Source organism: Pinus tabuliformis, chromosome 8 (assembly GCF_031772625.1).
Source record: "Pinus tabuliformis cultivar Carrire ecotype Pingquan chromosome 8, CPIR1, whole genome shotgun sequence".
NCBI classification, from domain to species: Eukaryota; Viridiplantae; Streptophyta; class Pinopsida; order Pinales; family Pinaceae; genus Pinus; species Pinus tabuliformis.
In genome coordinates, this window is record NC_142294.1 from 1,509,535,943 (window position 1) to 1,509,557,357 (window position 21,415).

A 21,415-nucleotide genomic window follows, 5' to 3' on the forward strand; every position below is an offset into this window, starting at 1 on the left:
CCAAGAACCCTCTTAAGAAAGTTTCTAGGACTGTGGCTCTTGCCATCAAGTCCAGTAGTTCTGTGGGCTCTCTAGGCCACAAACTCATTGAGAGTAGTCCCCTTACTCCTAGGATCTATGGGTTACCTAAGATTCACAAAGAAGGGGTTCCTCTGAGGCCTATCGTCAATACCATTGGTGGTCCGACCTACCTTCTAGCTAAGTTCCTCGCCCTGAAACTTAAGCCCCTAGTTGGCCGCACTGAGTCCTTCGTGAAAGACTCTGCATCCTTCATTAAGGAGCTTAAAGATATTAAACTTGACCTTGATGACATCCTGGTCAGATTTGATGTGGTCTCCCTTTATACCTGCATCCCTATAAAGGAGGCCTTGGAAGTGATCTATCGCCTAATGGATCCTGATACCGCGCATCTGGTTGAGATATGTCTCACTTCCACTTTCTTCTGTTTCGAGGGTGAGTTCTTTGAGCAGACTTGTGGTGTGGCCATGGGCTCCCCCCTTTCCCCTATTGTCGCCAATCTCTTTATGGAAGATTTCGAAGCCAAAGCTCTAGCCTCGGCTCGTCTCCTTCCTAAGCTGTGGAGAAGGTATGTAGATGACACTAATGTCATTTGGTCCCATGGCCAAGAGGAGCTGGATCACTTCTTCAATCACCTCAACTGTCAGTCCTCTGCCATTAAGTTCACCATGGAAAAAGAGGTCAATGGTTGCCTCCCTTTCCTGGACATTCTTATTTCTAAGAATATGGATGGCTCTCTCTCCCACTCAGTATTCCGAAAGAAAACGCATACTGAGCAGTATCTTCATACCGATTCCCATCATTTCCCTGCTCAAAGGATGGGTGTTCTTAACACCCTTGCTACTCGTGCCTTGAGGATTTCTAATAATAAGAGCTTCGATAAGGAGAGATCCCATCTCCTTAATGTCTTTGTGGAGAATGGCTACAGTAGGTGCCTAGGTCAGAAGGCTTTCCTTAAAGCCTCTAAAAATGTGATTGTTAATAAAGAACCGAAGGAGCGCCGACTAGGGGTCCATCTTCCCTATGTTCAAGGAACCAAAGACAAAATTGCTCGGATCCTTAAGAGGTATGATATCCCTTCTACCTTTAGCCCCCTCAACACCATTCGTAAATCCCTTTGATCGGTGAAAGATCCTGTTGACCCGATGGACATGAAGGGTGTCTACTTGATCCCTTGTTCGTGTGGAACCCCCTATATCGGGGAAACAGGACGCTCCATCCATCAGAGGATAAGCGAACATGCAGCTGACCTAAGACATGGGAGAACCAAGTCTTCAGCGTTAGCAGAGCATGTGGAAAAGACCAAGCATCATGTTTGTATTGAGGAGGCCAAGGTTGTTGCTAAGATTGCTCAATTCCATCATCGTAAATTCAGGGAAGCTATTGAGATTGAAAGAAGGCCTAACAATCTCAATAGAGATGACGGCTGGAAAATCAGTAGCTGTTGGATCCCTGCCCTGTCGTCTTAGTCTTTCCTTTCCCCCTTTTTTGTTAGCTTTCTATGTTCCCCCTGGAGCCTTCCTTCCTCCTAGGGTTGATCTGTTTTGCTCTGTGGTTTCTATTGGTCTTCTTCCGGTCCCTCCCCTTTTTATTTTTTGTCGTTCTCTCTGTTTATTTTTATTTATTTATTTATATACCTTATATTTACATGTATTTTTTATTTATTTTATTATTATTATTATTATTATTATTAATTTTTATTTTTATTTTATTTTATTTTTTATTTTTATTTTTATTTTTTAATTATTTTATTAATTATTTCATTTATTAAGTAATTTAGTAATTAATTAATTAATTTTATTTTATTTATTTATTGATTTATTTTTATTTTATTTTATATTTATTTATTTATTATTATTATTATTATTATTATTATTATTATTATTTTTAACTATCTTTTACCTTTCTTTTATCTTTCACCTAACTTTTATCTTGATAACCGAATATTATAACTTATATATATATAATTTAAATAAATTAAAATTTTTACAACTAACCATTAAAAGTATTTTATTTATCTATATATTTTACCTAAGTTAACTTATTTCCATAAATAATAATAATAATAATAACATTAAGAATAACAATAATATTAAATTAATAATAATACTTTGACTACTAATATTAATAATATCAAGACTATATTACTAATATTATATTAATTATATTTAATAAATAATTTAATTAAACTAAAAATGACTTATATTATTAATTTATAATAATAAATAATTGAATTAAATTAAATAAATTACCTTTTCTAACTAACCATTTAAATTATTTGATTTATTTATATTTTTAACCTTAATTTTATGTTTTTAATTGAAATATATGATGATGATGATGATGATGATGATTAACGTCTGCTGAGACCAAATAATGGTCTATCAGACCTAAAGAAACAAATTATCTATTTTGATTTAAGATTTTATTCCTATGCTCAAAAAGCTTGGAGAGAAGCCTCCCGAGCTCACTATAATTTTGACATTGTAAAAGGCTAGGAAGGTCAGTATTGTAACAAAGATTGTGAAACTGAGATCTAATGTGGTTATACGCAGGGCATTCTAAGAGGAAGTGGTTTTCATCCTCGATGTTCCTATTCTCACATATATGGCAAATCCTTTCCGTCCATGGCGTTTTAGGAACTGCCCAACGACCTGTTTCACTATGGAGCTCATGAGAATTCGTTCTAATCTTTGCTATATTAATTTTCTTCTTTGAGCTAGTTAAAATAGAGAGATACTTTTGATCTTCTAGGGTGGGGTTGATGACTTTCTTATAATAACTTAATTTTCTTTTAGCCGCTAAGTCTTTCTCACACCACATTTTTTCTTTGAACTTAGAAGTAACAATATCTTTAATGTTATTTATGTTTTGCAATGCATCATTTTCGTTGATCTCCCAATAGTTTAACCAGGCCCTTGTGTCTTTATGCCACCCTCGATTGAGCCTTAGGTGGTTTTGGCTAGAATTTAAAGCTAGCTTAGGAAGTCTATGATCGTCTATGTTACTGATTTTGTGCTTGTACAATATAAACCTAAGCATAGCTATGCTCTCAATAGGGGAAAGACCTGCTTCTATAAGGAGAATAGGATAGGTTGTATTACTTTTAATTTTCAGGTTATAAGTTATAAAACACTTCTGGATTTGCTCAATCTTTCTCCATGATTCTCTGGAGATGCTGCAACCCCAAACCTCACAGCCATATAAGATAACAGGAGTGACTAAAGTTTCAAAGATGAACTTCTTTTTATCCCACATTACAAGGTTTGCTATTTTACAATTATTTTCAAGACCAAAGTAAGCTTTCCACCCCCCATTAATCCTTTTCTCAATGTTATGGTTCCAGTTGAGCTTGTGATGAATATCAATTGCTAGGTACTTGTAAGAATACACTTCCTCCAAGTTATTATTGTCATACATAAAATTAGCATAAGTGTCCTTCTTAGATTTGATAATCATAACTTTTGTTTTGTCAGTGTTAACAGTCATACCCATGGTAGAGCAGAAATCCTTAAGAAGCCTGAGTTGCTTATTAAGATCAGATGGGCACCTTACCAAAAGAACAATATCGTTAGCATAAAGAAGAAGGATGACGACTATCCCAGCTAAGATCGTGCCATCACATCCTGCTTCCTCTAAATAGCCTTCGAGCTTATCGATGTAAATGCCAAATAGGGTAGGGGAGAGGGGGAAACCTTGTTTAACTCCGATGTTACACTTAATATCTTTCAACCACCCTTCATTGCTCTTTAGCTTGGCAATTACATTCTCGTATAACCTTATAGTGGCAACTCTCAACTCGAGAGGAACCTTTAGCTCTTCTAATCTATTCCAAAGGTTGTATCTAGGAACCGTATCGAAAGCCTTTCTAAAGTCCACAAAGCAACAAAATAAATTGGATTTCTCATTACGACATTCCTCTGCAATGATCCTAAGCGTAACAAGGTGGTCTATTGTTGAGTGATGCCTTCTGAAACCTGCTTGGCCTTTAGCCCGCTTACCTTCACTTTCAAGCCATATGCTTAACTTCTTTTCCAAAATACTACCATATAACTTGGCTAAGAGAGGGTTGATCATAATTGTTCTATAATTAGAGGGGTTATTTGTATCCCCACTTTTAAAAATAGGAATAATGAGGCTCTCAGTCCAAGGTTTAGGGAACCCTTGCTTGACTGCTCGATTGAAAAGCTTGTGGATGTGGGGGATGAGGACAGGACCTCCAATTTTTAAGATTTCCGCTTGGTAACCTTCAATGTCCTTAGCTTTCCCATTAGCAAGGCGATTAACCCCAAACTTAATGTCTTCTAAAGAGAAAACTTCTTTCGTTGTGAGAAGGGTTTCCAAATTATCCATGACATTTGGAGACTCATAAAGCTTTTTAAGATAGGAATTCCAATCGTGAAGAGCAATTTTATTATTATCCTTAGTCTTCCTAGTTAGAATCTGCCTCCAAAATTTCTTTGGAGCTACCTTAGAGAGGTGTAAGAGATTCTCCTGTCTTTGACGGATGTACTGCCTCTTTCTCCTTTTATTTATATATATATTATTAATAAATTACTTTAACCATTGATAATTTTTCTGATCCTTAACAAAATATTATTATATATATATATATGTTTTATATTAACAATAATTACTAAATAATTTAAATAAATAAGTTAATTATCTCCTTAAACTAACCACTATAAGTAATTTATTTATTAACAACCTATTATCGTAACTTTAATATGTTTATATATATATATATAATTATTAATAAAAAAATTAATAAAAAAATTTAAAACTAACCATTAAAAATATTTTATGTTTTAATATTAAAAATAATAATAATATTAAATTAATGAATAGTAATTTGACCTGGGTCCGCATGTCAAAATTAGCCGTTGGTCGATTTAGCCATTGGAGTCTCTGCTCAGACAATTTAACATGCTAAGCTAGATCTGTTTCTTCAACTTGTCTTGACGATGAACCACACTGGTTGGTTCGAAATGCGTCGACAAATGTCTTTCCTCATGTGATTTTCGCCGAAGCTCTGCTTACAACTATTACCTTTTTCTTCTTGATTTGTCCTTCTATCTTGATCGTTTGAGGAGTGGTAATTCCCGCCAATGCATTACAAGATATGGTCAGATTTATTTTTTCTTCATCTAGGCTTTGTTTCCGGAGTATATCCTCTTCTTTTGACTTTTCTTGCTCCTTTTCTTCTTCCTCTTCACAATCTGTGTAGAATAATTTCTTCTTAGCACACTTATGACCTTTAGTGTATTTGCTATCACAACTGTAACAAAGCCCTTTTGCTCTTTTTTCTTCCAATTGTTGTGGTGTCAACCTTATAGCTTGTGGAAGACTAGGGGCAACAACACTTCCGTCTTTATAGTTGTGAGTGGTATGCTTCCTGGTTGCCATAATTTTGCTTTCCATTTTTCTTGCTAACCTGAATGCCTTCTCTAATGAATCAGGTTCCCAAAGGCGAACATCATGTTGGATATTATCCTTTAAAGACCCTATGAAAACATCAATCCTATGCTCCTCTGGAATATCTTTTACCCTTATGTTCAATTTTTGGAACTCCTCAATGTGCTCGATTATTGAACCCTTTTGTTTGAGACTTATCAATTGGCTAAAAAAAGTGTTGCTTTTTGTATCCTCATAATGTGCTATCAATTCTTCCGTAAAAATTGCCCAAGTGATAAATGGTTTACGAGAGCAAAGCCATTGATACCATACAAACTGATTTGGTTCCAAATATTAAGTTTCCATACGTACCTTTTGTGTGTTTTGCACATTATTGAGATCAAAGAATTGCTCCATCTGTAATATCCATGTGGCAGGATCCTTGCCATCAAACTTCCTCATATCGATTTTTGGAATATGGTGAGTCTTTGATCCAACATTAGCGTCTATGGAATCATGATTAATATTTCTTTGTTGTCATCAGGAGTTTCCTTTAGTACCCTTTCACCCTTAGGGACCATTTATTGTAGCAACTTATTCATATTTATCTTCAATTCGTCCATGTCTGTCTTCAAATCTATCTTCAAATCATCTGTCTTAGCTTCCATGTCAATCATCTTAGCTTCTACACCTTTCTTTAAACAGTCCATCTTAGCTTCTACACCTTTCTTTGAACCATCCATCCTAGCTTCTACATCTTTCTTTAAACCATCCATCTTAGATTCTGTTCCTTTTTGTGCAAGGGAAAGTTGTTGCACTTGGTCTTGTAATTTTGATATATCATGTTGCATTTCTTCCTCTTCTTCATGAGTCATGCTAGAGCTTTCAGGTTCCTTACTAGGTGTTTGCATTTTCTTTCCTCGGGGTATCAATTATCGATAATAATGCTCTACTATGCCCTTTGAATTCCTTCAAAATAAATTTTCAAACCAAGCTTAAGCAAAAATTTAAGAAAATCTACACACATTTTTTCACTTTGTAGGAGCTCAATATTTCCTCTGATGTATCTCTGTACTTTCCAATCATCTAGTTCTAAATTTGTGACCTGTAGTAGCCCTCTATGCCCTTTTTCCAATCCCACAAGTCTGACCCAAATTGGATTCTCTAAGGAAGAGTTATGTGAAATCTCCCATAGTGACTTGCTTATAGATTAGTTCAGTAGAGCGAACTTGTATGACGTGCCATGAGTCACTGTTTTGACCTTTGGATCTGAAACATGCATACAAGAAACTACAGTCCATCCTCTTTCTGTAACTTCTTTCAAAATTTCAATCCGATCCCCAGAGAGAAAGTTATGACGATTTTCCCCAGGTCACTTGTTTTGAATGTAATTCATGAGTCTGGAAAAAGACCAACTTCCTCAAATCATATCTCCGCAAATATCACGCGAAAAGCTCTAAAATTTGGACTCAAGGTTTAGCGTGATTTCTTCTAAAATGGGTTTTTTTGTGACTTCTGAAACGTCACAGAAAAAAAGTTATAGCGAAAATTCCATGATGACCTGTTTGGAGCAACGAAACCCTAGAATCCAAAGCTCTAATACCAAATGTTATGAAACTAGCTCAAGAAAAGATATAAAAGATAGATCAACGCCTTAGAATTCAGCCTCTTCGAGGGGGAAACCTCCTTTACATTACATAAATGAACAATTCTTGGATGATTCAAATGACAAAACCTCCTTTCTATATAGAGGAGTCTAAGGAGTCACAATATAATCCAGCCGACCTAACAATAATAATATAAAGCCGCAAAAATAACAATAGAGGGATTCTATGGGGCACATTAATAACAATATGGGGGCAATAGGGGCACAACAATATTAATAAGGGATATAACTACAATAGTAATGGGGTAATCACTAGTATTATAGGGACCCAACAGAAACATAAGCATTATAAACAGTTCAGAAATTAGGGCAGCAATAAAGACTCCATTCTTATTTTCTCCACAGCCATGGAACCCACTGCTAACTGTTAACCCTCTTTCAATATGTGTCCACTTCCTCATTTATTTCCCTAAACATATGAGTAAAGAAAATTCTATCGAAGGTGGCTGCTATCTCATGTAATTGATCTCCTTTAAGTCTAAGCAGGATATTATGTAATTCAACACTTCCCTTCATCTAGTTTATGACGAAGGATGCATAGTCAACATTCTGTATATGTTTGACTCTTGTTTCTAGTGGACACTAAAGCAAGAACCTCAAAGTCATAAGCTCTGCATAGTTATTGGATCCTGCCTCAAGGCCTGCTTTAAATGTGACATGATGAGAATCAGATACAAACATAACTCCTTCAACATTGCTAAACTTTGGTGGACCCTGCCTAGCTCCATCAAAAATACCTTAAGCTTGAATTTTGTCTAGTCCCAACACTTTCAACTGATGAGGAGCATATTTATTCTAACATTTGAAACCATTGATCTTATTTGTCAAAATTAGATCTGACTTGTGAGGAAACTTGAAAGGTGAGGAATGTGTTTATCCCTAAGCTTGAATCTTGTCTAGTTCTAGCTCTTTCAACTGATGAGTAGCATCTTCCTTGATAGGCATTCTAACATTTGAAACCATTGCTCTGATTTGTCAGAATTAGATCTGACTTGTGAGAAAACTTGAAAGGTGAGGAATGTGTTTATCTTCAAAGATTTGACTGTTCCTAGCCATCTTATTTCCCAAATGATTAGGCATGTCAAAGCTATAGATTCTTTCAATTTTTTTTTGATATATCATTGCTTCAAATTTTACTCCACTATCTCCTCTTTCTACACATTTGAAATACCCAAGATCTACTCTAACTCTTTCCAAATTTGTGAGCATAAGGACATTTTGTTAACTAGAGTAATATATTATATTCCTCCTTTCTACACAAAATCAAATTCGTGGTCCCTGTGTACACCTCCTCTACATGAATTCCCATCCCAATTCCTTATTTATCAATGCTGACCATAAAAATATGAGTCTTATTGGGGGATTTTCATTGCTAGATCTGTCTCCACCTCCATGTTGGCTCTTGAAATTCTGTAAAAAACAAAGATTTGCATCCAAGCTTTGCATCGATGCTTAAAATATGGCTTATCAATCTTACTCTTCTTATGTTATAAGAAAAAGAAAGAAAAATATTATTTGTTTGTCTTCATATCAACATGATGTCATTTCTACCATTCTCAAGAGCTAGGGCTTATTCTTATATCACAAATGATTAATTCTAGGGTTTTCTAATTAATATTGTTTCTAGGGTTTATGAACCCTAGATGCTTCAATTTCCAAAGCCTTCAATACATGTCATCCTTCAAACTTGAAAATTCTACAAGTATACTAATGTGTTAGCTACAAATCCTAGAAATGTTATTGACAAGCCTTCTATACATGACATGGATTTTCATTTCATTCCTTGATCAAAAAAATATAGCCTTCATATATAAGGAAAGGATCTGAATGCTAACATATCAATTATGTCAGGACCTCTAATATATCTATACATACCCTTTTATAATATGTCACTATATTTCAAAGAAGCATAAGGCCGTTAGCTTATTCTTAATGTGATTTCACCATGACCTAGAAGACTTCGCATTATATGCAATATAGTTGACATAGGTCATTGGTTGCAAGAAAACTTTGAAATGAAAAAAAATTATATGTACTTCTTGAACCTTACCTGCCCATTTTTACAAATATTTGGTCATCTGCAACATATATTTTCTTTAGTTGATATATATCATCTTTCTGTAACATAGGTACCTCAGACCTTTAGCTATCAAACTAGAGCACAAATTACATATATTTATTTAGGGTGCTTCAAAGAGATATGTTCACAACAAACTTAGACTTCTCATCATAGTAGATCAAGTTAATAATTCCTTTCAATTTTTTCCATAAGTTGTTATATGTCTATATTTCATATTGCCTCAGAAATGCTATGTGAGTTTCTACAGAAGTGTTTTCTTTAATCATAGTAGAAGGTACCATAGACATTTTTATTATCCATGAAGAGTAATATAAGTGTCACAGTCCCTTGCATGAGCCAAGGGTACATATCTAGACATAAACAAGTGATATTTTCTTCATAGATACAAAATTCAGACTTCAGCCTTCAAATCTAGTGCTTTTATTTGTCAGAAAAAATACTTCACGTCATAAATTGAATCCATGGAGTTATGCCATAGGAATTTTCATAATTCGGGTAGTGTTCCATGAGAGAGCTTGAACCTATTTAGAAAGGATAATACATGTGCTTGGACAATACTGAGATACAAAACTGCTACTTCACATATCAATTACAAACCTTCGATCTATCTCAAGAACTTGGCTTTATACACAGGGATCATAGTCATGTAGACTTTGGCTTTGATTCAAGAGGAGATACAATCATGTCACTATTCCAGAGAGGCTTGGAATTATTTTGCATCAATCACAGAGAGGAATTTTGGATGTCATACACCCTCTTCTTTTTAAGTCCAAAACTCATCCTCGACACTAATCTCTTATACTTTCCTTAAAAATGTCTACTCAAACTTTAAAATATTTGGATGCCTTGTTCCATAGAGAAAAATCGGATGCATTCACAACTCAAACTTTGTATCTCAAAAAACTTTCAGCCTTTTGAGCATTAGTTGTTCAGACCTGTTAAATTCTTGAAATTGTCCTTGTTCTACCATAGAGATTATTACTTCATTGGATTACTATTTCATATATTGATCACTGATTCAAGGATATTGGATCTTTAAGTAGACATAGGTCACTAACTTGTATCATTTGAATGTCATAGAAGGGTTTCAATATGTATTATTGTTTGTTATTATTATATATGTCTTGGATTTGTCATAGATATATCACAACTTCAAAGTTTTCACTTTCCATGCTTAGACTAGTTATTTTTTCACAAATTCGGATATCATTTGGATATTATATCACAGGTATGAGATTCAATATATTTTTTGTTTCCATAGACTTAAAACTTTTAGATACCTTCAAATCATAATAATGAAATGCTTTAGATTTGCAAATTTCCATGTAAACTAAGTTCCATAGATAGCTTACATGATCCTCAGAGGACTACCATAGAACTTAGTTGAAGTTGTAGAGGTATAAAGTCACAGGTAAGCACTATCCATAACAACATAGCGCAAGGTTCCATAGGGATTTTGAGTCATCATTTTTGAGTGAGATGTGTGTCCAATCATTTCTTTGCAATTCTTCAATCTTGATTTTATAGGACTTGAACCATTCAATCTAGATTCATCAGATATCCCTAACCCTAACCCTAATGCACCTAGTGGATATCGACATCATGTTTGGAGAACACTGCTTCAAATACAAGACCTAGTAGGGTAGAATGAATGCATGATCTCATGCACCCAACACACTTAGAAAACTGCACCATTCACAAAATAGACATTCATCCATGCCCTCTCCTGGATGGGTAATTGTGCCTTCCTAATTGAAGACAATACGTTCATACGTGTGCCTCATCCAGTGATCCTACTAAACTACTACACATCCATTAGAGGATCTCTTATGGGCCCTCTACTAAACATCAAATTTCCTCTCTACAAGCTGGAATGTATTTGTTGAAGGATGATGTTGTTGCTGAAGGAGAACAACTACCGAGAAATAGGTAAAATCTAAGACTACCTCCACTCTTGTATTAGATAAAAGTAAAACTGTTGTCAAATTAAGCAATATTGTTAACCAATTTTCTCTTTGTATATTCAACAAGCCAAAAATGAAAAAGGATAATTATAATTTTCTTTCACTTGACGAAATAAAGAATATAGAACTGATTTCAAAGTGTTACAATTATGTGGGTAACAAATTATATCATATGTCATTGTACATGGAGAAAATATAAATCAGTCTACTGCCACAGACTGAAATGGAGTACAACCTTATTACAAGGCCTATGGTACCAAGTGCAACGTCTAGTTTAATCACAGTAATATTCATTGGATTGTAGCAATCTTCTTCTAGAAATCAACTAAAAGAGATTTATTACGCTTTGAATTTCAAATGCTTGTTAAAGGATCAAGTGGTGGCTGTAATGAAAAACTCAAACTGGGTGATCTCAAAACAAAATAATTTAGTATTTCCAAGACAAAATAACATTACTGATGTATCTTTGAATTCCATGAAAACAAAACAATTTAATGTATTGAAATGATGTTAGGATATTAGTAAAGAGGATCAAATTAAGTGATTTTATGGCCATACCATTGTATCTTTTGACACTTCCAGTGAAGAGACTCGGAAACACCAAGAACATTGAGTGACCTCCAAGCATTGGTCATTCGAGACAATGTATTCCTTGTGGTTTGTAGAGAGTCTTCTCGCTCTAACATCGGCTTTGCACAAGGTCATTAAAAATGTAAAAGATCATCAAGACACAAATTTGTTAGTAAATATGAACAAAATAAGAACTAGTTCAAACAATTTTCACATCCTTATTTTGAAACCAACATTCTAATCTCCTTAACATTATGATCAATTGTCACTATTCTTCCCAGGTCAGCAAACTCAGCTCCACCTTGACAAAGTGTAATTGCATAAATGAATGTTGGTCTCATGCCAATAGGTCTCCTACGATGAATGCGCGGGAACCTAGAAGATATACCATTTTTCTCTTCACTTAGCTACCCAGGGCTTATTTCCCTTTCCAAATATCAATAATTATTTTCCAAGAAAAATATAAAATAAGAATAATATTTAACTATATTCTAAAAGGTGAAGATGTTAAAATCATGCCACAAAGTGAAAGGAAGTCAAATATCTTTCCTCAAACCACAAAATATATAAAGAAAACAACAATACTTATAAAAATAAAGCTAAATATTTCGATCTATTCATGAAATGAGTCAAGCGACTAAAAAAATCTGATCAAAACAAACCAAAAATTTCAAACTTGACAAAATCCTCTAAACAAGTAGCAAACAAACAGTTAAAATTTTCTAAGATATCAGAGCTAGACATCAATGCAATTTCATGTACTTGAATAAGCCCATTGTTGCTTAGTGTTAGACTTCTTAAATTAGTTATTTATCATTTAATACTAGGACACTATCTATGTGAAAAGAAATAGGTCCCAACTTCATCAAATCCGAATTCATTTCCAATCAAAGATCAAATCCAAAGGACACTAACTCGTTACTCTAGGATGGTGCTAAAGTTAAACACACAAAATAACAAAAAATAAAGATATGATAAAAAAATAGACCTGCAAGATTATATTGGCCGAGTGTGACAGGGACACCAATAACTGAGACTAGAGAGATTTATAGAATTTGGTAGTTACTAGTGTGTGTCTATTGTGTGATTAGTGGTATGGTGGAGAGACCTACCAAGAAGGGACGTTGGTCTCGGGAAAGTATAGTAGGGAGATCCATAGAGCATTTATGTAAAAGGAAGATGAGAAGTGTTGTCTTCAAGTTGGGTTATGTTATGGTAGAATTTTGTTGGCGATAATTGGTAACAAAACACTTACATCAATAGGTAAAAAGTAAATTCGGGGCATGAGTTGGACTGACTCATGTTATCTCATCCCTTAATGGTCCTAAGGACATGTGGGGACCCAAGCAACTTAGTACTTGAAAGAATTGAAAGCACGGCTAACAAATGACTAACAAGAATATACAAAAGAATGTCAGTCTCATGTCAATAGGCCTCCTACAATGAATGCGTAGAAACCTAGTACATAAACCATTTTTATCTTCACTTAGCTACCCATGGCTTATTTCCGTTTCCAAATATCAATAATTATTTTCCAAGAAAATATAAAATAAGCATAGTAGTCTACAAATTCATGCCACAAAGTGAAAGGAAATAAAAACAACTTTTTTCAAACCACAAAATTTATAAAGAAAATAATAATAATTATAAAACTAGATCTATGAATCTAAGCATGAAGTAAGAACTGAAATAATTTAAGGGACTAACATAATCTTTGACCAAAACAAAACTCAAAACTCAATAAAATGCCCCAAACACAAGCAACATATAAACCATTAAAATTTTCCAAGATATCAGAGTTAGACATCATGGTAGTTTCATGTGCTTGAATGAGCCCATTGATGCTTTGCATTAGTCTTGTTCAATTAGTTATTTATCATTTAATAATAGCCTGACACTATCTATGTGAAAAGAAATAGGTTTCAACCTCATCAAATCTAGCTTTATTTACTGTCACATACAAGAAACAAACAATGTAATGATTAAATATGAAACATCAATCTTAAAATAACACGCATCAAAGTAATGTCATTGTAATGTTACAATGAAAACTACAAATGTAGAAACTATTTTTACCTGAATTTGACATATAGTAATCTTGCATGATCAATGGAACATGTATACCAAAATAAGAGTCCTAGGGTATTTCAATTTCCCAGTTCTCATCTTGGTCCTCATTTTCTAAATTGTGAACATGATCTTCTCTAAATTAACTGTCATTATGAGCCTCTAAAACATTATGTTCTATATCAAGTTCATTAGAGAAATTTGTTATATTGTTTTCTCCCCTTCTATCACAATCTGATCGCCAAAGAGTTAGCACTCTTTGATATGGAAAATTGTCAATGTCATACTTTGTTACATATAATCTTAAACATGTATCCACATGTTTATCAAGCTTGTTCCTCAACTTTGACTTCAAGAATGATAATGCACTGAAAATTCTCTCATCCTCCACTGATCCCAAAATCATGGTTTCACACAAATTTGCTAATGTGAAATATTTTGATATGTTTTCTTGCAGGTATTGGCTAGCACTTAAAGTAGTCCATAATCTTGTTATAACACCATTTTCATTAGGATTATCCAAGAAAGGATATTGCTCCCACATTGTTTTAGAAAAGCGTCGACCTTTTTGATACGATTTTGATAAATCTAAAATACCTTCAATTTGTTCTCCATGTATCGAGACTTACTTGCAAAAATGGTCTACTGAACATTTTAATCTTTTTTGAAAATCAGCTTTTAAAGTTCTTGGACATTGGAAGTTGTTCCAATATTGAGGATATACCACACACGTGGCCTTCAACAGTTCATCTCGAGGAAATCATTCTCTTATCTCTAATGATAGTGATCTTGCAATTTCTATCAAATTTAGTCTCGCTGAAATCACAATATTATCAAATTGGTCTTTTGAAAACAGGAAATCTTTGATGATTCATCCTGTCTTACTAATATAATTAAATGGAACCATATACCCACGCACTGCGATACATAGTATCCATTTTTCATCAAATGTAAAAAAAAAATCATTATTTTCTAATTGATGATATTAATCCAACTTTTAAACTCTAGACTAGTAAAAGAATTTGGCATCTTATACAAATTATCCAATGCAAGACATGCCGACTTTCTCGCATTTGTGTATTCTGAAATATACATTGTGCGATTCAGGTACATTTTCATGAGGACATTCATTTCATGTAGCATAGGAAGAATTCTAGCCGATGTCAATAATGTCTCTATATTAGTTAGTGGAGAAAGAAGATCTTAAGCTTTGTTTACTTTGTAGCAATTTTCATACATCAACCCTACCATAGATTTGAACTCACTAAATAGTCTTTGAGCTGGTCCATTTAATGAGATCCATCTTGTATCAACATCTTTCAGTAGTTTTTTTCCATCCGTAACACCATCTGAAAATTTTTGAACTCTAAATATCGTTTGGGACTACGAGAAACATACACATGAGTCTCACGTACAACATCTTCAACTTTTGAAACTAATAGAAACTTGCTTACTATTTTAAATGCAAGATTCATCCTATGAGCCATACAATGAATATTAAGAATATATGGTGAAGTTGATAGTTGTACCCTAACACAAAGACCATTCCTTTGTCCTTGCATTACCGATGCTCCATCTGCTCCAACACATACCAACTTTTTGGCAATCATTAAATGATCCATACCACTTTCCTTCAAACCATTAAGAACAAGTCCATAAATATTTTCAGCTGTAGAAGTCTCTCTCATCTTTTTAATCCCAAGTAGATTGGAATGCCTAATATGGTCATTAACCATATAAATGCTCATGCAAATCCATGAAGTATTATCTATAGCTGTAACCTCATCCAAAGACAATGCCCAAAACCTAGCATTTGCAATCTTCTCTTTTAAATCATCCTTTTCTACTTGAGCTAGATATCTTGCCCATTCCCAACCACTGGTTACAGACTAATGAGAAGATAGAAAGTTTGATACTTGAAGAAAAGATAGAAATTTCATGTGATTTGGATAATCTGTCATAGGATGACCTTTAGATAAGATGTGAAATACAGTGCTCAATTGTATCATCTTGGATAACAAACTTCTTTCCATCGTCTTTTCAAATAGATATATGATGGTTCCTCCACTTGCCTCAAGTTTCCTCTTACTTATTAAATATTTTTTATATTCTTCTACATATTCAATATGTTGACATTCCTTAGAAGATTTCCATCTAATAATAGATTTCTCTTTACCATTTACAATTTTCTTTTCATACACCTTTCCTGCATGCTTTTGTATTGTATCTAGCTTCATCTGAAATTTCACTGCCTTTTGAGTTTTCCAACTACACACATTACATCTAACTTGTCGGAAAACCTCGTTCTCATTTGTAGGAGGTATTTATTCAATAAATGGAAAACTTGAGACCCAATTTTCTTGCAATCATCTCCCTATGGTCCACTGGCCTTTTTCGCTTTTCCACGAATGGATTGTGTCACCTTCCAAGGAAAAATCTTTAACATTTTCATCACCAAAATTCTGTTGAAACTGTATTTATCTCACCTTGAGCACTTGAGGAACATATTATCTCATCCATCGTATGAATATCAAATGCATTTCCACAAAATTTAACCACTCTCTCAGTAATGGATTGTTCAAATGAGCTTGAATCATGAAGAGAATGTGTATTTTTTGATGGAGCCTTTTGAAAGTATGATAATACATCCATTTGTCTTGATGGTTTCTTCCCACGATTATCTTTTGACATATCACTAAATATTCCACAAGTAAAATTTCAAATTGATCTGCAAACCTGCATCAACAGTTTCCAAGAGTTGAGATATGCTTCATATAAATCCACTTGTTCGTAGAAAATAGAATTGTACTTTGCAAAAGAATTGTTGAGTCAACATTGAAAGAACATATATCAGAAATTGAATTTTGAGGAAAAATGGAATTTCAAAAAATTTATTTAACAATGATAATGGGAAATTATTAACTTTTAAGACATAAAATATAATAATTCATTTGTATAACATTGAAACAACATCATCCTTGCAGGTCTATCTTAGTCCTTTTGGTTTAATAGTTTGGCTTGGGTCGATATCCATGCTAGATATCTATGGGTGGGCTTCGAATCATTTCCATTCCATGCATTCATTTTTTTGGAAAAATTCTATTAGAAAAATTATTGACTCCTTCAATTCTGTGCAGAAAATAGAATATTAATCCTCATGGATTTGAATGTAGGAATGATCTAGCATGAAATCCATTGTTAAATGAGTAAATTTCATATGGATTTTTTGTAGAATTCCTTTGGATTTGTTGTAGAATTCCTTTGCTGTTTTACATTTGTGTAGCCCTCTATCATGCTAAGAAGAGGGTGAATCAATGAAATTTGCATGTGTTAAATGGGAATTCTATGTGAGAATTTGTAATTCCATGTGTAGTTTGCACCACGAATCCCATCTCTTCAATAGCGCTAACACTTTTATTGGTTCTTACTATATTAACACACTTCTCTCTATCTCGATGATTTGGGGTTTCTTGAGGCCATAGTGAGCAGGGTTTCTCACACAACTTTCGCTCCCTTAATCCATATATATATCAGATTTCGCTCCCTAAATCAGATATATATCATCTTTCACTCCCTTAATCCAGATATATAAGAGCAGGGATGGACGAATGTGAATCTCAAACAAAAGTTTTGTTGTACACGTAGTTGTCTTTGTTTTTGGATGTGAAGAATAATTTGGTTTATATATAATACCGCATCAACCATTTCAATATATGAGCAGGGATAAGATATTGGTCTCTCCATATATTTTTCCGTTATGAGATATGAATTTGTGTATGTGGATGTGAAGAATAATTTGATTTATATTTCACTGGAGTGATTTCAAATATGGCTCGACTTTACAAAATGTGTGCGGGAAGGAATAAGTGATGTCATGTATAATATCCCCAAGTCATTAGCAACATGAGAAGCACTCTAGTAAACATTGAAAAATTAATTTTGAAATGTGAGAATGGGGGCAGGTTGAAAATTTAATTCTGAAAATGTGAGAATGGGGGTTATCACAGTACGTTTCTAGAGCATTAAAGTATATTTTTTTCATTGTCAGTGAGATGATGGATGTTGGACTATACAATGTCGAATTCTTCTTCAACACATCATCATGATGTTGTGAAAAGGGTAGAATAGGGATTTCTTAGGGAGAGTGTAGGGTGCGTGCTCAAATATATATGTGTACAAGATTTTGCTTGCTGGACCCATTTTGGGCAAATGAAGATGACAACTGCTGTGCCATATGTTGTTTGGGATAGGATGGGATGCCTACTGAAACATTGCAGATTAATGTCATGTTTGAAGATATGGCATGGGAACAAGCCAAGTGAAAAGGATCTTGACAACTTTTGGCTGTAACACACATTTCATTTTGGAGGAGAGGTGGAAGAAAGGTTGATTGATTATGATAAGAATGTGAAGTTTATTTTTATTGGTAATGATATAGATGCCATGCTTATGACTCTATTTTTAAGAAATAAATAAACACAATAGGTTTTCCTTCTTATTTATTAGTTATCCGAGTAATGGAATTTACAATGCTTGCAACATCCAATGGATGTTTCTGTTACAACAGTTAAAACCACAACATGACCAAGTCCTCTTTATCTCGCAAGTCCCATTGGTTTGAGTCTTGGTTGCACCCACATTCACTGTACAAACTAGCTGTGAATGGTTCCTCTTAAAACTAGGAATTATGGTTACCCTGTTTCTGCATTTTCTTTACTCCACACACACACACACACACACACACACACACACACACATATAGTAGGATTGGTGGACTCGTTTTGGGCAGAAGGAAGATGACACTTTGAACATCATCCAAACCCGATGTGAAAATAGGAATGAGAATTTTCAACTTTGGTCTTTCCCTTTCTTTCAAGATAAGGTAGCAAAATCAATTGTGACATTGGATTTTTGGTTTCTGATGCATGAAATATTGCCGAGCCAAATATTTACAAAAATTTTCTCTGCTCTTCCACACTATTAGCCTTAATGATTAAAAAAGAAGAAAGTTCTTCACTTGACCCACCTTGGCTCCAAAAACTATATTTCACAAATCCAATGATAGACAATATGTCCAGTTGTGAATGTCTCCATTCTAAATTCAATTTTGATGGTTCAAAAAAATATATTTCATGCTGTAAAAAACACAAATCCAATGACAGACAATATGTCCACTTGTGAAAGTCTCCATTCTAAATACGATTTTCATGGGTCAAAAAAAGATATTTCATGCTGTAAAAACCACAAATCCAATGATAGACAATATGCCTACTTGTGAAAAGTCTCACCACACCACAAATCCAATGATAGACAATATGTCCACTTGTGAAAGTCTCCATTCAAAATACGATTTTTATGGGTCAAAAAAATACATTTCACGTTGTAAAAACCATGAATTCAATGACAGAAAATATGCCCACTTGTGAAAGTCTCACCACAAATCCAATGACAGATAATATGTCCACTTGTGAAAGTCTCCATTCTAAATTCGATTTTGATGGTTCTTCAAGAGGTTGCCCTAGCAAATGCAAGTGTTGAGTTCGTAATTAGGAATCATGTGGAAGATCCATCCTATGTTGCTATAGGGAATATAGGCTAACCTCATGGGGGCTTCACTCAATGAACCTATAACATAGCACGTGTGTTCATGGCATACTAAACAATACCCTTAATTTGACTACATATTGGAAAATACCTTTGAAAATCACATTATTTAACCCCCTACAATACAAACTCAATATGCATTCCTAATTTAAAAAACCCCTACTTTCACTAGATATTGTAAGCATCCATTTTTTCATTAAAATGTTTTACACCCATTTATACTTTTTCATTAACTTTGATCTCCATTTTTTATACATACCAATAAATAAACCCCTTACCCCCTATTATATGCTTAATATATCATGTCATTTTTTCCTCATTATATATCCCCCAATATGAATGCACATGGTATGGTATTGCTCCCCCAATGAAGCCCCCGTGGCTAACCTGCCAAGAATTATGTCGACATTGTGGCAGCCAAGAAGGAGTTAGAGCATCCATAAATTTGAATGCATAAGTGTAGACTTGGAAGGGGACTCAAAACTCAACTGCGAGCAATTAAGGAATCAACAACCTTCCATGAATCATTGGAGGTTGGATTCCATTGTCATAAGTGAAAAGGGAGGCTTCCCTCATCCCCAATTTGGAACTTAAACACACAAGGAGCACGAAGGAAGGGTGCAACAAGATATCCAAATATGTGGAGCATCCTTGAGGGGGATATGAAAAGACAAACTTCACTCCCTCAATGATGCATACAGGAATAATGTGGGAGGATCAAGGATATTTAATGATGGAAATTAAAACCATTAATCCACCTTGCCACAAAATGAATAATCGTGAAGGATCCATCCATCATGGCACTTAAAAAGTGCCTCAGAGGTGTGGAAACCCCTTGATCAAATTAAGCATCAATGGAGAATGAAACCTAGAGCCAAGTATGACGAATGAGGTTAATGTGTTAAGTACATGACAAGGAGATAGTTAAGATTCACCCCTCACTATCTCCATCGGTCTACACAAATTCCTAAACTTGTGTTTTCAATTTATGGAACTCTACTTGCATTCTCTCTCTCTCTCTAGTGTGTTAAGTCCATGACAAGGAGATAATTAAGATGCATGCCTCACTATCTCCAACGGTCTACACAAATTCCTAAACTTATGTTTTCAGTTTATGGAAATTTACTCACATTCTCTCTCTCTCTCTCTCTCTCTCTCTCTCTCTCTCTCTTTCTTGTAATTTTGTCTATCTTTGTCCCTATTTGAGCCTCTCTCTCTACCATGGAGGATCCTCTCTAGGCTTCTTTAGTGCATTAGTAAAATATTGAGTCTGCCTCCTTGTTTGACCAAGGTTATTTTTGTGATAGCTATCATGGAGGATACTATCTAGGTTTCTTGTGTATGATTGACTCTTCCTCTTCCCCCAAGCATCCACCACATCTATGTGGCCCTTGGAAGCATCCCTTCCTTATTCCTACATGAAATAGAATTCTGTTATTCGCTACCAACAAATAGGACATTTCTACTTCTAGACGTAGTTTTGGGAACTATACCTTCTTCTTGGGGTTGGGGAGGAGTTTTGGGAGCTATACCTTCTCCTTGCAGTTGTGGAGGAGATTTGGAGCTATACCTTCTTCTTGGGCTTGTCATTTGACATGACCCAATCTTAATAAGAGTGTTGGGTCTCCTTCCTTTATTGGGGATATTGTCCTTTTTCTTTGGCGTTCCAACCAATTATGTATTATCCACTTTTTAAAAATCACTTTTCCCTCTCTGAGTTTGACGACGTTCATGATTTCAATTTCAAAGATATTGAGCATTGCTCCAACACTTTTCATTTTAGGTTTTTAACCCAAAAGGTTAAGCCTTCCCCTTCCAAAATTGGCTAGTAGTCTTTCACGTTCTTCCAATTTTGTGTTATCGTAATCTTGGTCGTCCTACTCAATTCTTCAAGGTTCTTCCAGATCCAACAAGGGTGGAAATCCCTCGCAAGAGTCCCCTCCTACATATAGAGCCATTACCCCACTTGTGTTTGGAGGTAGTTCCCACCGAGTTCCAAAATGCCAGTCACCATTTATGGTTAGCATGTACATGTATGGGGATGGCATGGTA

At 34.5% G+C, this 21,415-nt stretch overlaps 1 pseudogene; it reads right to left on the bottom strand.

The window, feature by feature from the left end:
- LOC149241612 (putative galactinol--sucrose galactosyltransferase 1) overlaps positions 1–9,136 on the bottom strand; it is a 22,585-nt pseudogene extending 13,449 nt beyond the window's left edge.
- Positions 9,137–21,415: the final 12,279 nt, after the last annotated feature.